This window comes from Triticum aestivum, chromosome 4B, assembly GCF_018294505.1.
Source record: "Triticum aestivum cultivar Chinese Spring chromosome 4B, IWGSC CS RefSeq v2.1, whole genome shotgun sequence".
Taxonomy (NCBI): domain Eukaryota; kingdom Viridiplantae; phylum Streptophyta; class Magnoliopsida; order Poales; family Poaceae; genus Triticum; species Triticum aestivum.
Genome location: NC_057804.1, coordinates 177,824,402 through 177,842,823, shown reverse-complemented (window position 1 = coordinate 177,842,823; position 18,422 = coordinate 177,824,402).

Here is an 18,422-nt window from a genome sequence, read left to right as displayed (position 1 = left end):
GCTCGTGGCGCAGCAGTAAATCCGTCATATCACAAAACCCAACCACTCCTAGTAATAATTGGCCTGGTAAAATAAACGGACGAGCAACCATCACATCCCTCCGTCTTTTTTGCATTTCATCTCTTTGCATTTACTTTCTCTGGTTCATCTCGCACACTCGATCCCTAGCTACTACTCCTAGGGCCAGTTCTTTTGGCGGCTTCCCCAGCTTTTCCCACAAGACTAGTCACAGTCGAGAGTAACAATAAGGCGCCTCACTCATTTATTTGGGCTTCTAAACTACTACTCCGTCCTAGTTTATTCCTCACCATTTGAATTTGTGCTAAATTTTGACCAAAGATTTAACTGATAAAATGTTACTCCCTCCGTCTAGGTATGTAAGTCATCTTACTAAAACCAAATAATCCCAAAACACTTAGGCGCGGTGCATTAACTTCTACCTCATTTCTTGTTTCTTGACATATCAACCAATAAGAGATAAAGAGTGTGCGTGCTTTTAATGACTTGAGATATCAAACATGACATGCAGTGGTTAGTTCATTGCATGCAATAATATTAATTAGCAAATAAACAATAACGTTTCTCATTTTCTCCTCCTCCTTGGTCACGGTGCACAGCCTAAGATGACTTACTCACCTAGACGGATGGAGTAGTGCATGTGACATGCACTAACATTTCATTAGTTAAATTTATGATCAAAATTTGACACAGATTACAATGGGGACCAATAAACCAGGACGGAGGTAGTAGTTATGGGATTAGTAATCTAGAAGCCTAAAAGAACTGGCCCCTGGTACTCCTGCTAGTAGTAGTACTCAAGTTGGAATTCCAATTGCACGGCACAACTTGTTAGGCAATAAATTTGATACAGGGTGTAGGAAGTGGTTTGGGAATTTGCATGCCTTTCCAACCAGTGAGATACTCCGTACAAAGTATGACAGAGAAATAACCACGGAGAAGGAAACTAAAAGTAAACAATCAAACGAGCATTTTTGCATTTGTTTTGCATTGAATCGTTTCACAAACTTGACTAGTGTTGTTTTTCTACTTTTACAAAAACCGCATCGTAATGTTAAAACATGCATTTGCATGTACATAAGTAATAGTAGTACTCCCTCCGTCTAGGTGTACAAGTCTTCCCTCCTTCTTGGTCACGGTGCACAACCAAAGATGACTTATTGACCTGAACGGAGGGAGTACCACAGTCTGCAAGCATATATCGAGAGAGACGTGTAGTCCGATAGTATATAGTAAAGTTTGTGCTATATGCACGTACTTTCAAAATGCGTATGAATACACAAGGTTTCCAAAATTTCCCTTTTACATACTTAATTAAGGATGCTAAAAATTCCTGAACGTTCGGGATTTATCATTTGCATCCCAAAACTAATGAGATCGCCTTACGAAACAAAAATTATTGTCCTCCTAAAAGCCACAACGCTCGCAAGAGTGCTTGCAACACGCCACGAGTGCCCTGGTGCGCAGCCATTTCCTAGCGCGCTGACACAACGCCTCTTCCTCAGCCTCGCAACTCGCGAGGTGCTGATTGGCGGCTTGCCGGCGGGCGAGCGCGATCTCACCGGTGTGGTGATCCGGCGCCAATAGGTACTCCTCCTCACTGGAAGCGTGCACCTAGTCCACGTACCGTCAAGCGTAGATGAGGCGCTTGGGCTTGACTGCACTTAGGGCGTCGGCACGGGCGCCCTCTGCCAGCCTCACGGCCCTCGCACGAGCCTTCTGCCAAAGAGCCAATTGCCTACTCTCCCGGACGCGACATAGGCCTCCCAGGCAGCTTGTTCCGTGGTGCGCTTCTCTTCCTCGGCCTTCTTCTCCGCCTCTATTTTGGCGCGCTCTGCTGGAGGCAAAGCCTCCAATGGCGACATCCATTGCTAGTGGCCGATGTGAGAGGGAGGGGGAGGAGATAGCAATGAACATGGACGTGAGAGGGAGGAGATAGCGATGTCATGGGAGGCGTAGTATTTATAGCGAGAAATGGCACACCTACGTAAGATATGGACTGAGCTGCACTGACTTAACTGCAGGTCCAGTTGCATCACTAACATGTGGGCCAGTCCCCTGTTGGGCTCATATGTCAGTGACCCAATGCACCTGAAGTTAAGTAAAAGCTAGGTGAGCATATTTGTTGGAGTAAATTATGGAGGAGCGAAGGGGTGGAAATATTGCTGGTCACAATGGATTGGACGAGCGTGGGGGGAGGAGAGTCATGCATGCAGATTTTTTTCACACGGGGTGGAGTGGTGGGACCGCCGGAGGGAGAAGGAGAGTTTGGCAGACATATTGTTTCCACACATGGAGAGGAAAATATTTGGAGATGAACTGGCTTCCTGCGGGTATGGGGAACGGTGCATAATAAGTCATCTTGCATGCCGGGCTAGGTATAGTCTCAAGTCATTAAAAACATACACGCCCCACACATGTTCATATTTCAAGGTGCACTAAATTATTGCATGCAATGATTAAGGCTGGCCATAATGGTGGTATCTTAGCTGGTATCATGCACACAGGAATAGCAAACATGCTGATGTGGCAAAGAATTAAAGAAGAGAGGGGGGTGATACGTCTCCAATGTATCTATAATTTTTGATTGCTCCATGCTACTTTATCTACTGTTTTGGACTATATTGGGCTTTATTTTTCACTTTTATATTATTTTTGGGACTAACCTATTAACCGGAGGCCCAACCCAGAATTGCTATTTTTTTGCCTATTTCAGTGTTTCGAAGAAACGGAATATCAAACGGAGTCCAAACGGAATGAAACCTTCGGAAACGTGATTTTCCAACCGAACGTGATCCAGGAGACTTGGACCCTACTCCAAGAAGTGCCAGAGGCGGTCACGAGGGTGGAGGGCGCCCCCTGGGTGCGCCCCCTACCTCGTGGGCCCCCTGACGCTCCACCGACATACTCCTTCCTCCTATATATACCTACGTATCCCCGTACGATCAGAACAGGAGCCAAAAACCTAATTCCACCGCCACAACCTTCTGTATCCACGAGATCCCATCTTGGGGCCTATTCAGGAGCTCCGCTGGAGGGGCCATCCACCACGGAGGGCTTCTACATCATCACCATAGCCCCTCCGATGAAGTGTGAGTAGTTTACTTCAGACCTTCGGGTCCATAGCTAGTAGCTAGATGGCTTCTTCTCTCTTTTTGGATCTCAATACAATGTTCTCCCCCTCTCTCGTGGAGATCTATTCGATGTAATCTTCTTTTTGCGGTGTGTTTGTTGAGACCGATGAATTGTGGGTTTATGATCTAGTATTATCTATGGAAAATATTTGATTCTTCTCTGAATTCTTTTATGTATGATTGAGTTATCTTTGCAAGTCTCTTCGAATTATCCTTTTGGTTTGGCCAACTAGATTGGTAGTTCTTGCAATGGGAGAAGTGCTTAGCTTTGGGTTCAATCTTGCGGTGTCCTTACCCAGTGACAGAAAGGGTTGCAAGGCACATATGGTATTGTTGCCATCGAGGATAACAATATGGGGTTTTTATCATATTGCATGAATTTATCCCTCTACATCATGTCATCTTGCTTAAGGCGTTACTCTGTTTTTAACTTAATACTCTAGATGCATGCTAGATAGCGGTCGACAAGTGGAGTAATAGTAGTAGATGCAGAATCGTTTCGATCTACTTGTTTTGGACTTGATGCCTATATACATGATCATTGCCTAGATATACTCATAACTATGCTCAATTCTGTCAATTGCTCAACAGTAATTTGTTCACCCACCATAGAATACTTATGCTCTTGAGAGAAGCCACTAGTGAAACCTATGCCCCCTGGGTCTATTCTCATCATATCAATCTCTATCACTTTATTTACTTTCTTTGTTTTTACTTTGCCTTTTACTTTTTACTTTGCATCTATCTATAAAAAATAACAAAAATATTATCGCTATCAGATCTCACTCTCGTAAGTGAACGTGAAAGGATTGACAACCCCTAAGTGTTGGTTGCGAGTTGATATCATTTTGTGTAGGTATGAGGGACTTGTGCGTGGTCTCCTACTGGATTGATACCTTGGTTCTCAAAAACTGAGGGAAATACTTACGCTACTTTGTTGCATCATCCTCTCCTCTTCGGGGAAATCCAACGCAGTGCTCAAGAGATAGCAAGAAGAATTTTTGGCGCGGTTGCCAGGGAGGCTCACGCAAGCAAGTCAACAATACCAAGTACCCATCGCAATCCCTATCTCTCGCATTACATTATTTGCCATTTGCCTCTCATTTTCCTCTCCCCCACTTCACCCTTGCCGTTTTATTTGCCCTCTCTTTCCCAATCTCCTCCTCCTTTCCCTTTTTGTTCGCTTTCTTCCGCCTTGCTTCTATTGCCGCTATGTCTGAAATTGGGGAGATTATTGTTGATATGGACGATAATGATAACATAGAAAATCCCGAGGCTCCAGCCGATGAACCCCCTATCTTGCATACTAAAAATTTTCGAATCGATAGTGGTAATATCATTGGTAAGGGTGTTATTCAAGATTTCTTTACTTGTGCCAGTGCTTTACCTTCCATGGGTTGTTCTATTCTTCATAGAACTAGTAGTCTTGCGGATGCTATAGCGATGCTTGTGGTTGAACTTGAAAGACAATTTATGCATATGCACCCTTGCATACAGAGAATATTCTTAGAATTCTCTAATATTGAGCACTCTTCTATTAAGCGCGCCGTTACTATCTTTTTGGCTCATGAATTTAGATTTATCATAAGAGAAGCCAAAGAAATCTTTGCGCACTATAGGGTGGACGCCGGTCGTCCACCCATAGAAGCAATCCTCTATGATCAAGAGGAAATTAGACGTTTTCAATCTTCGGACTATGTCGCTTTCAATGAAAACCTTAGAAAAAAGGTCCCTATCAATGTCTTGGTTGATTGCATCAACGATCTTAATAATGATTTTACCCTCAAAAATAATGAGCTAGGATACTCTCTCGAGTATAAGCTCACAAGATTTTGTCAAAAGAATGCTTTCAGTGATGAAATAGTTGTGCACTATGAAGGGCCAAGGGAGGAACCCGTTCCTCCCATGATTGATCTTGGGGATTTTTGTCCCGCCAAATTTAGCCCTTTTGATTACTTTTGCTTGCCTAAAACGAAACTTGCGTCGAATGTAGAGAATACGAGATGAGCTTTCAAGATCTATCTTATTATTATGGCAATACCTAGATCTATCCTCGCTTTTATGCCTAGCTAGGGGCGTTAAACGATAGCGCTTGTTGGGAGGCAACCCAATTTTATTTTGTGTTTTTTGTTTTGGCTTCTGTTTAGGAATAATTAATCCATCTACCTTCTGTTTAGATGTGTTTTTATGTTTTAATTAGTGTTTGTGCCAAGTAGAACCTATAGGATAACCTACGATGATAGTTGATTTGATTCTGCTGAAAAACAGAAACTTTGCGCGCACTAATTTAGTTATGCTAAATCACAGAAACGTGATTTTGCGTTGATTCTTTTTGCTTCTGTTCAATAAGCAAATTGTCCAGGACTTCCTATTTTGTTAGAATTTTTAGAGTTCCATAATTTTGCGTTAGTTACAGATTGCTACAGACTGTTCTGGTTTTGACAGATTCTGTTTTACGTGTGTTGTTTGCTTATTTTGATGAATCTATGGCTAGTAAAATAGTTTCTAATCCATAGAGAAGTCGGAATACAGTAGGTTTAACACCAATAGAAATAAAGAATGAGTTCATTACAGTACCTTGAAGTAGTCTTTTGTTTTCTTTCTCTAACGGAGCTCACGAGATTTCTATTGAGTTTTGTATTGTGAAGTTTTCAAGTTTTGGGTGAATTCTTTTGATGGATTATGGAACAAGGAGTGGCAAGAGCCTAAGCTTGGGGATGCCCATGGCACCCCAAAGATAATCCAAGGACACCAAAAAGTCAAAGCTTGGGGATGCCCCGGAAGGCATCCCCTCTTTCGTCCACTTCCATCGGTAATTTACTTGGAGCTATATTTTTATTCACCAACATGATATGTGTTTTGCTTGGAGCGTCTTGTATTATTTGCGTCTTTGCTTGTTAGTTTACCACAATCATCCTTGCTGTACACACCTTTTGAGAGAGCCATATATGAATTGGAATTTGTTAGAATACTCTATGTGCTTCACTTATATCTTTTGAGTTTGATAGTTTTGCTCATAGTGCTTCACTGATATCTTTTGAGCGTGGTAATTTTTTGCTCTAGTGCTTCACTTATATCTTTTAGAGCACGGTGGTGGATTTGTTTTAAAGAAACTATTGATCTCTCATGCTTCACTTAGATTATTTTGATAGTCTTTAATAGCATGGTAATTCGCTTAATGTTAATATACTTAGTGTTCAAGACATGTGAAACTTTCTTTTGAGTAAATTGAATACTAAGATAAGTTTGATGCTTGATAATTGTTTTGAGATATGGAGGTAATAATATCAAAGTCATGCTAATTGATAATTGTGAATTTGAGAAATACTTGTGTTGAAGTTTGCAAGTCCCGTAGCATGCACGTATGGGTAAAGTTGTGTAACAAATTTGAAACATGAAGTGTACCTGGCTTGTGCATCCTTATGAGTGGCGGTCGGGGACGAGCGATGGTCTTTTCCTACCAATATATCCCCCTAGGAGCATGCGCGTAGTACTTGAATTTTTTTGATGGCTTCTAAATTTTTGCAATAAGTATATGAGTTCTTTTGACTAATGTTGAGTCCATGGATTATACGCACTCTCACCTTTTCGTCTTTGCTAGCCTCTTCGGTACCGTGCATTGACCTTTCTCACCTTGAGAGTTGGTGCAAACTTCGCCGGTGCATCCAAACCCCGTGATACGATTCTCTCTATCACACATAAACCTCCTTATATCTTCCTCAAAACAGCCACCATACCTACCTATCATGGCATTTCCATAGCCATTCCGAGATATATTGCCATGCAACTTCCACCATCATCATCATGACATACATTACTTTTGTCATATTGCCATTGCATGATCATGTAGTTGACACCGTATTTGTGGCAAAGCCACCATGCATTATTTTCCATACGTGTCACTCTTGATTCATTGCACCATCCCGGTACACCACCGGAGGCATTCATATAGAGTCATACTTTGTTCTAAGTATCGAGTTGTAATTGTTGAGTTGTAAGAAAAATAAAAGTGTGATGATCATCATTATTAGAGCATTGTCCCAAGTGAGGAAAGGATGATGGAGACTATGATTCCCCCATAAGTCGGTATGAGACTCCGGACGAAAATAAAAAAATAAAAAAAAGAGGTCGTAAAAAAAGAGAAAGGCCCAAACAAATAAAAAAAGAATGAGAGAAAAAGAGAGAAGGGACAATGCTACTATCCTTTTACCACACTTGTGCTTCAAAGTAGCACCTTGTTCTTCATGTAGTGAGTCTCATATATCGTGCTTCAAAGTAGCACCAAGATCTTCATGATAGTGAGTCTCATAAGTTGACTTTTTATACTAGTGGGAATTTTTCATTATAGAACTTGGCTTGTATATTCCAATGATGGGCTTCCTCAAAATGCCCTAGGTCTTCGTGAGCAAGCGAGTTGGATGCACACCCACTAGTTTTCTTTTGTTGAGCATTCATAGCTCTAGTGCATCCGTTGCATGGCAATCCCTACTCCTCATGTTGACATCAATTGATGAGCATCTCCATAGCCCGTTGATTAGCCTCGTCAATGTGAGACTTTCTACTTTTTTGTCTTCTCCACACAATCCCCATCATCATATTCTATTCCACCCATAGTGCTATATCCATGGCTCGCGCTCATGTATTGCGTGAAAGTTGAAAAGTTTGAGATTATTTGAGTATGAAACAATTGCTTGGCTTGTCATCGGTGGTATAGAAGTTGGGAACATCTTTGTGTGATGAAAATGAAGCATAGCCTAACCATATGATTTTGTAGGGATGAACTTTCTTTTGCCATGTTATTTTGAGAAGACATGATTGCTTTGATTAGTATGCTTGAAGTATTAATATTTTTGTGTCAATATGAACTTTTGTCTTGAATCTTTCGGATCTGAATATTCCTATCACAATTAAGAAGATTTATATTGAATTTATGCCAAAGTATCACTCCACATCAAAAATTCTTTTTTTATCATTTACCTACTCGAGGACGAGCAGGAATTAAGCTTGGGGATGCCTGATACGTCTCCAACGTATCTATAATTTTTGATTGCTCCATGCTACTTTATCTACTGTTCTGTACTATATTGTGCTTTATTTTCCACTTTTATATTATTTTTGGGACTAACCTATTAACTGGAGGCCCAGCCCAGAATTGTTGTTTTTTGCCTATTTCAGTGTTTCGAAGAAACGGAATATCAAACGGAGTCCAAACGGAATGAAACCTTCGGGAATGTGATTTTGCAACCGAACGTGATCCAGGAGACTTGGATCCTTCTCCAAGAAGTGCCAGAGGCGGTCAAGAGGGTGGAGGGCGTGCCCCCCTGGGTGCGCCCCCTACCTCATGGGCCCCCTGACGCTCCACCGACGTACTCCTTCCTCCTATATATACCTACGTATCCCCGTACGATCAGAACAGGAGCCAAAAACCTAATTCCACCGCCGCAACCTTCTGTATCCACAAGATCCCATCTTGGGGCCTTTTCCAGAGCTCCGCCGGAGGGGGCATCCACCACGGAGGGCTTCTACATCATCACCATAGCCCATACGATGAAGTGTGAGTAGTTTACTTCTTGTCCATAGCTAGTAGCTAGATGGATTCTTCTCTCTTTTTGGATCTCAATACAATTTTCTCCCCCCTCTCTCGTGGAGATCTATTCGATGTAATCTTCTTTTTGCGGTGTGTTTGTTGAGACCGATGAATTGTGGGTTTATGATCCAATATTATCTATGGAAAATATTTGATTCTTCTCTGAATTCTTTTATGTATGATTGAGTTATCTTTGCAAGTCTCTTTGAATTATCATTTTGGTTTGGCCAACTAGATTGGTAGTTCTTGCAATGGGAGAAGTGCTTAGCCTTGGGTTCAATCTTGCGGTGTCCTTACCCAGTGACAGAAAGGGTTGCAAGGCACGTATTGTATTGTTGCCATCGAGGATAACAAGATGGGGTTTTTATCATATTGCATGAATTTATCCCTCTACATCATGTCATCTTGCTTGTTTTTAACTTAATACTCTAGATGCATGCTAGATAGCGGTCGATGAGTGGAGTAATAGTAGTAGATGTAGAATCGTTTCGATCTACTTGTTTTGGACGTGATGCCTATATACATGATTATTGCCTAGATATACTCATAACTATGCTCAATTCTGTCAATTTCTCAACAATAATTTGTTCACCCACCGTAGAATACTTATGCTCTTGAGAGAAGCCACTAGTGAAACCTATGGCCCCCGGGTCTATTCTCATCATATCAATCTCTATCACTTTATTTACTTGCTTTGTTTTTACTTTGCCTTTTACTTTTTACTTTGCATCTATCTATCAAAAATACCAAAAATATTATCTCTGTCAGATCTCACTCTCGTAAGTGACCGTGAAGGGATTGACATCCCCTAAGCATTGGTTGCGATTTACTATCGTTTTGTGTAGGTACGAGGGACTTGTGCGTGGTCTCCTACTAGATTGATACCTTGGTTCTCAAAAACTAAGGGAAATACTTACGCTACTTTGCTGCATCATCCTCTCCTCTTCGGGGAAATCCAACGCTGTGCTCAAGAGGTAGCAGGGGGTTAGAGCAACTAGTGTTCATGCATGCATTGGTAAACACATTTTTTTGTGAAGAACGACAGCATTAGTTGAGTACTTTTGCAGACTTCAAAAACTATTCCACCGCCTCTACTATCTTGCTAAGAGTAGGTGAAATTTTTGAATCGAGCCCTTTAAACTAGAAGGGAGGTAGTGGTACTCTAATAGCTAACCTTGTTGTGATGACAAGATAGGACATGGCACGCACCTGGACGGAGGAACTAGTCTGCATTGTGCATTTAAGTTTTGTCTGAAGTCAATGTACCTCTAGTTTCACCAGACTTCTAGAAAAATGTACTCCCTCCGTCTAGGTGTGTAAGTCATCTTACGAAAACCAAATAATCCCAAAACACGTAGGCGCGGTGCCTTAACTTCTACCTCGTTTCTTGTTTCTTGACATATCAACCAATAAGAGATGAGGGTGTGCATGCTTTTAATGACCTGAGACTATCAAACATGACATGCAGTGGTTAGTTCATTGCATGCAATACTATTAATTAGCAAATAAACATTAATGTCTCTTGTTTTCCCCTCCTCCTTGGTCACGGTGCACAGCCTAAGATGACTTACTCACCTAGACGGAGGGAGTATCAACATTCACAATGTCAAATCAATATTTTTACACTCATTATAAAACATAGTTCTTATACTCATTATAATCAGTATCGTAGATATTGATATTTTTAGTATAAATTTGGTCGTCGGATTTCATTGATGCCTGTCAAAGCATGGAGGAAGCGGAGCTTAGGGCTTGCATTGCCGGTCTCTACATTGGTATTTCTCTTCATAATACTGTAATTTTAGAGACTGATTGCACTTTTGTGGTAGCGTCTCTTGCATCAAGGGACTATGACAGGTCTTCTATGCGTGACCTGAAGATGAAAGCGTTGAGCATCTCGAAGTTGACCAACAATCTTCAATTGTCAAAGATTAGTCGTTCGACCAATAAGGTGGCACACTTAATCGCTAAGTATAGCTTTGACAATAGATTAGATGGTATTCTTGTAAATAACATACCACCCTGTGTGGTGAATATTGTATCGAATGAGTGTACTGGTGTGTCTGGTTAATTAATATAAGGTGGTGTTAAAAAAGTATAAATTTGGTAAAACACTTTGCAAACGGTTGACAGGAGTAAAAAGGACCAGAGGGAGTATCATGCATGCGGAGTAGGCAAAAAAATTGCTCATTTATAGCCGGTCGAAGTCTCAAAGGGCGCGACCGCGCGAGGGAGGCAAAGGTCGTGGGAGGCGCGACGGCTGACGGAATTAAGTGAAGTTACATCCACGTGCCGGCATGGCGTGCGAACAGGCAGAAGCTATACCGTCAGGCCTACGATATGGGTCTAGTAGACATGGCATAGTTCTCGAGAACTCTTTGGGGGCTTGCATCCGTTTATCCATCGGGCAAGCCAGCAACCCCACGCCGTTCGCACGCCCTACTCATCTCCGTCTTCTACCTCACAACAGTTCGCTCCCAGTCGTCCCGTCCTTTCACATTAGTTCGCTCCTAGTTTTTGCGGGGTACACAATTCAACTTCTCCTAACCCTCCTCCAAAATCCATGGCCTCCCAAATCTCCATGGTCGCTGCTGAGTACCAGGTTAGAGCCATCACTGGCGATCAGTTCATCATCATCTACACACGTGGATCCACGACGGTGAAAGCATGGCTTGCTCGCTTCCTACGCATGTTCAACATCTCAATGGATGAGTGGCTAGGTGGGCTAGATGTTGAGTACACCATGGTCTTGGGACGAGAGAGGGATCTAAAGGACGAAGAGACGAATAAGCCCGCCGTGATCCAGGTTTGTGTACATAACGTTTGCTTGGTCTACCACATATGCCATGCCGACGTTGAGTGCCAGGATTTTAAGAACTTCCTCAAGGACAAAAGAGTGAAATTCGTTACTATAGGCTTTAAGAACGACAGGGATGTCCTGCGTCGGATAGGTCTCGTTGTAGGCCAGCCCTTCGATCTCCAGAAGGCAAGCCTGGTGTCCTCCTCTCAACCTTCAATGTTGACCCTGGCAGCACCCATGATTGATCCTTCGTACGCTAAACTGAAGAACCCTCATCACGAGTTTCATCATGCATGGGAGTCGAGGACATTAGATGAAGATCACATCCTGTACGCAGCAATGGATGCCTACCTTTGTTTAAATATCTACAAGGGTTGGATGAAGAAGCAGAGCCCAGTGTCCGGTTCAAGCAAAGAAGCGTCAGTGAAGAGGAAGAGGAAGAGGGACGAGGATAAAGTCGAGGACGTGTACTCGGACTCCGAGTAGGTGGCAGTGCCGTCGCTCATGCTAGTTCTACTGCAGTGTCAAGCAGACTAGTTGCTTAGTTTATTTTCAAGGGTGTGTTGTGCTGAGGCCCCAGCAGAACTATGTTTATGTTCTTTCTCGTTATTTGGACTCTTTAGTACGTACAGTAGTACTAGTACTACGTCTTACTACTGTTCTTCTTGCACTTGGTACTACTACTCGTATCTTCGTGTTCCTACTGTACTTAATACGTTCGTACTAGTAGTATAATTTGGGTCAGTCGATTTGTGAAAGAAGTTCGACGGAGCGAAGGAAGAAGACGGCAGAAGAGGTGGAAGAAGCCCTTCTAGCCATCCATGTTGCATCAAATGTCTCACATGAGTCGACTCACCCAAATTGCTCCTTCAGATTGCAGGACCCACGTGGCATTCAAGGTCTCGAAGGTAGATTCCGCGTCCGCGCCCGGTTTGTAGTCTCGACACGCGCGCGACCAGCTTCCGCCGTGACAGCCACCATGCGCGCCTCCTCCGCGCGGGCGGAGATGACAATGACACGCTAGTTCCTCCTCGCCGGTGTGCTGGAGCACGCGCTCGTCCTCCTCTTTGTACGTTGCATGCATAGACGTGGCTCCACCAGCTGCTCGCGTGCTTGGCAACACGACGACATGGCGAGGAGGGACTGCAGACGACGTGAGCGGGCAAGCCTTCGGCTTCATGGCACAGGGATGGTGGCGACATGGCGGTGATGGGCGAGAAATTGTTGGCCGGAGCAGGCGGGCGCCGACATGCGCAACGGCGGCGGCATATTGATGAGTGCGCATGTGGGAGCTTACTTTCATTTTATATAAGGTTGGTCAAACTTAAAAGAAAACCGTACTAGTACACGTAAACATTAGACTTAGGCAACGCTTTTATTAGTTTTTTTTTAAGTTAGTACCACAGCCACAATACGGAATCCTGTGCAAGCGCGTGAACCGCGGCCGCACAGTTGATCGAATGGTGCGTCACCGTGTCGCGCTCGAAGGACATGCACCGAACCTTTTTGTGTGTGTGAAAACAATCCTCGAATATTACTCAACTTTTTTTTCCTGGGAAAGTTCTTGACGCTACAATATTTCCATATACTTGAATTTAGCTCCAGTTCGTGTTTATTTGGATTTGGATGTTTTAGGTGCGCCCTAGTTTTTTAATACTTATTTTGTGTGTGTGACTGAGAGAGAACGTGTGTATGTGTCCATACGTGTGTTGTGGCGGAATGGCAATGTGGAGATGGTGTGCGTGTGATACAGACATAGAGAGGTGTGAATGTGCAAATGATCATGCATGAGTGAGACATAGACAGATGCCGATACGTTGTGTATACGTGAGAGAACGGTATTATAGTTTACTTGTGTGTGTGTGTGTGTGTGAGAGAGAGAGAGAGAGAGAGAGAGAGGAGCATCCATAACACAACAACCATCTCTCTCGATTCGTCCGTCCCTCGCACGATCGCATGCAACACATGCATCAACGCTCACATTTTGACACCCTCACCCGGCCCCTGCCCACCTCAAGGCCCGCACAATCTCTTCATGAATACCCATTTCTCTCCTTAGGTTTGTTTTCTCTCAATATCTGACACACTCACACACACACACACACACACACACACACACAACACACACACACAAAGAGACACACGCAGCACAACACACACACACACTGCCCCAAGCACACAATTCATCCCCATCCAAGGTTATACAGTGACCACACTCGCGTGGGCTTCTTTGCACACCAACATGCACAACACCTCAATCTTCAAAGAGGGCATCAAGTAGATCGAAGACGGCGACCACACCGTGCTAGAGAATGCGGGGTCATTTGGAAGCAGGGTGATGTGACGACGGCTGACTGACTCCTCCCCCCACCCTCTCTCTCTCTTGCACAAAATTACCAATCCCTCTCTCCCCCGCACAAAATTGTCAATCCCTCAACCCACAAGATCCTTCCCCTCTCATCCATGTTTTTCCAGCTCTCTCATCAAACATGTTGTCTCTTCTCCTTCCACGTATACAGAATCCGGATGCACACGCATCTCACGTATATTACATGTCTCCATCTTTCTCACAGACCTAACTTCTTCCTCTCTCTCTCTCTCTGTCTCTGTCTCGTTAGGTTTGTCTCCTACTCTCTCGTCCACATACATACAATCTTTCCCGCCCTATCTGCTCCATCTTCAAAAGCTCTCTCTGCATGTTTCATTCACACATTGGGATATGTCAAAATGTTGCTTCTATAATGGATGATGTAGAGTTATGGTTGTTTTTTTGTTGCATCCTACAAAGTAATAACTATGAAATGCATTTAGATTCTCATTTGACTGGGATTATGTGAGTTTGAGCATGTTGTGAAGTACTATAGACCTTGTATACATCTTGGGATTCGACAATGATTGTAACTATTGAATTGTATGGACCATTACATTCGAAGTCAATAGCCTAATATATTTATTTCACAATTTCAACAAATGATTAGTTCACTACAAACTAAGAAAACAAATGTGTACTCCCTCCGTTTTTATTTAAGTCCGCGTATTAGCATTGGTCAAAGTCAAGTTTTGTAAACTCTCAGAAATCTTATAACAAAAAATATTAACATATACAATAACAAATAAATACCATTAGATTCATTATTGAATGTACTTTCACATCATACATATTTGTTATGGTAAATGTTTATATTTTAAATGTTTATATTTTTCTATAAACTTGGACAAACTTTAGGAAGTTTGACTTTGGTCAAACCTAATATGCAGAGTTTACTACCACTACTCGCTAGTTGCTTAGCCGAATCACTCAACATGCCACACGGGGAGTCCAGTGTCACAAAATTTTGAGGTCGGCGGGAAAATCTCCCGTGACCCTGATTCGAGCAGTGGGAAGTTACCATCATAGCCTTCAGAACAGGCCTATGGATGACGCTTGGTAGGGGGCTGTTTTCATAACTTCATGTTCACCCTACCCAGCCAACCCCACCCCGGCACCCAGAGTAGTACACCTGAATACTCCCCATTTTCTATCCCCACCACAAAATAGACTTCTCCATGGCACCGCAGCCTTCGTGTTCCTCCCCTTTACATCGGCGCACTCGTCCACCGCCGCGCATCTGCCTCATTGACGACCTCTTATGCCGCACTGGAGCCGGTCCACCGTCGTCATCATACATGGAGCCTCTTCCCCGGCATCGTCTTCCACGGTCTCGGATCTGCTTCCCGGAAGCCGACGCCAAGCGCAGAAGTACCACCGTCGTGGACAATGAACTGACTCCCGTTGCTGACCATGACTCATAGAGGCTGCCGCGACCATCGTTCTCCTCCTTGATTGGTAATGTGTGTATTGAATCGCTTAGCAGTACATGTGCAGTTCCAATTTTGTTCATACCTACCCTTCAAATTTCCTGGGTGCTATTGTTCCCGTAAAAGTAATTGGTTATAGCCTCCATTGTCCAACAGAATATCAGCTTGTAATTGTGCGTCGATCCTGTATCGCGTTGTGCTTGGGTAGGTTTTTCATCTGCAACCAGTAGTGTGGCAAATGATGCAAAGGTTTTTAGAACTAGCAAGATGTCCATGCGTTGCACGCATCAAGATGCATTTGTATGAGTAGTTTATCTTGTGGGAGAAAAGGATGAACGAGGGAAGGCCTTATTTGCATATCTGGAGAGGGGTATGGGTATCTTTTTGCAAAATTCCCATTTGTTTCCTTCCTATCTGTGAGATATAAATCGGACGGCCTATATTGCAAGAAAAAATAGTATAGAGAAAAAAAGTAGACAGTAAAGGAAGTAGAGATAAATATTAAATATTAAATATAAAATAAATATAACAACAGAGAAGAGAGTAGAGATAGCAGAGACGTCAGGAAAGGATCATGCGCACGCAGGAAAAAGCGGCCGGGTGTGCGCTAGTTTTGGCGCGCGGCGTCCGGCGCGCTTTCTAAAATCCAACGCCCTCCGACCGCTCTGTTCCTTGCCACCACTCTCTCCCCGCTCTGTGCCTCGCCACCTCTCTCCCCGCTCTTTTTCGCCTCGCTACCGCCGCTCCACCATGCCACCGCGTCGCTGGGAAACTTGGGGATACCGCGACGTCCGCGCGCGCCCCTCCGGTGGCTTCTCTGCAGAGATCCGGTTCCACGGGATGCGCCTCGGCCTCGGCAATTTCGACACCGCCAACAAGGCCGCCCACGCGTACGACGTGGCGGCGTGGCGCCTCTGGTGGCCTCATAGAACATTGAACTTCCCCAACGTGCCGACGCGGGAGCGGGCGCAGGAGCTCATGCTCTGCCGCGGCTTAGCACCGATGAGGATTGTTGCGACAACCGGAGGCGGGAGCACCGTCTCAGCATCGCCGAGATGGACGAGGAAGCCATGGCGCTGTGGCGCCAACACTTCCCACTGGACATCATCAACGAGCACGAGTTCTACGCGCAAAGGAGGGAGGAGAGGGATAAGAGGAGGGCGGAGCGAGCCGCCTATCGCGAGGACAAGCGTAGGCGAAAAGCGGACGCTCAATTCAACATAAGGCTAGCAGCAGCGTCGCCCTGGGAATCCGACGATGATCGGTATCTTCACGCCTACAGTCAGACGTCGGAGGAGGACATCACCGAGGAGGAGTCGGACGACGAGTAGTTGAATTATCTTTTTTTATCTATCTATGCTGAGAACTATCCTCTACTCTCTAGTATCTACTTCTCGATCTCAGCACTGTAAACGCTTTTTTAAAGCGCCGTGCGTTGCGATTCTGTTGGAGATGCTCTAACATGGCAGACGAGTGCTTTAATGTTGCCCACAAGATGCGCGAGTATTACTAGTAGTATATTTTTCTTGCCATGTTGAGATTTTAAAACCACGAGTGCGAACATGCAGAGGAGCAATGAAGACCAAACACGGGATATTCGGGACATCTTCAAGGAGCGTGGCAAGTTAAAGAGGAGCTGCACCGAACCTGTAAAACGAGCTTTGGTAAGTAACACCCTTTCAATTACTTTCGTTTAGCCTCGTGTTCTTCGATGTGTATATGTTGTAGTTTCTGTTTCTCTTAAGCGTGGTGTTCTTCGATGTGTAATAAGAAGAGTCTTAATCGTCCTAATGCTTTCATTTTTAGCTTGATGTAGGAAGTGGGTGTTCTCACCTTGTAGTCTGTTTTTATATTTCTTTTCCTTTTGAATTCACTTCTCCGAGTTCTGTTTATCTGGCTTCTACTAAATGGATCTAGGTTGCTCTGAGTATTGATCTAAAAAAGAAGTAACTTCATGTCAGGATGCAGTTCCTGCGAGGAGGGAAGTATGGTCAACCTCGAGATCATGTTTCCAAAATGAGGCTGGATTACACACAAGGTGCCAGTTCCCTAATGATGCTGGATTAGACACAAGGTGCAAATTCCCAGATGATGCTGGATTACACACAAGCCAGGTGGAGTCGTCAGCTGTTCGTGTCCTCGTGGCATTAGTAAAGGCTGAAAGAAAGCGTGCAGCAGCCCTTGAGAATGTAGCTGAGTTCCTGAAGAAGCGAAAAGAGCAATCAGATGCTCTCTTCACCCAAGCCAAAGAAGAGATGGAAGAAGCCAGAAATAAGCTAGCAGAGGCAGAGCAGGCTAGGCGTCTCCTGCTATCTAAAACTGTTGTCAATACAAAATTTCCTTCATAATAGCTAGGTTCAAATGTTTATCCAGTCAGCATGCCTGTTGTGATGTCTGTGCATCTACTGATGTGGCACAAAATGTTTTTTTGGGTCATGTAATAACAGCAATTACTTTCCAAACAATAACAGACGAAGCATTGGACATGGTATAGTTCACGCGCAAGCCCGACATTCCAAGTTCAACTTCCACATCAAACTCATGTTCACAGATATCTGCACATTCATACATAATGTCCACAACCATGATTCACTTCAAAGCCAAAAAAATGTGAGGAGAGTTATAAATAAAGAAAAACCTCTACTAGTTCCTGCTACCAGTGCGAGCACAACAAGTCAAGACCATGCGTAAATTAATTATATTTTAGTCATTTTTTTTGTTCTAAAATGCCTGCCGGCTCGCGGAAGGACGTGTTGCCGGCACACGCGCGGATTCAATGAAGGCAGGCGGGGCAGTCTTAAGCTGGTTGCACGCGGCGAGGAGGCGTGCTCAGCCGGGCCTGCAGCGAGTGCGGCCCTCTTGGCCGGCGCGCCGGTTCAATGCCTGCGCTATGAGAGGTCGCGTCCGTGTCAGAGCAATCACTCCCTCCAGTCCTTTTTTGTTTGGGTATAACAAAATCTCGTTTTCCATTCACATTTTACAAGTAAAATTCGTGGACAAACTTTGACCCAAAGTACGATGGGGACTAGTAAACCAGAATGGAGGTAGTAGTTTTTTTAATCAAAGAAGGGTTTCCCCTTCCGAT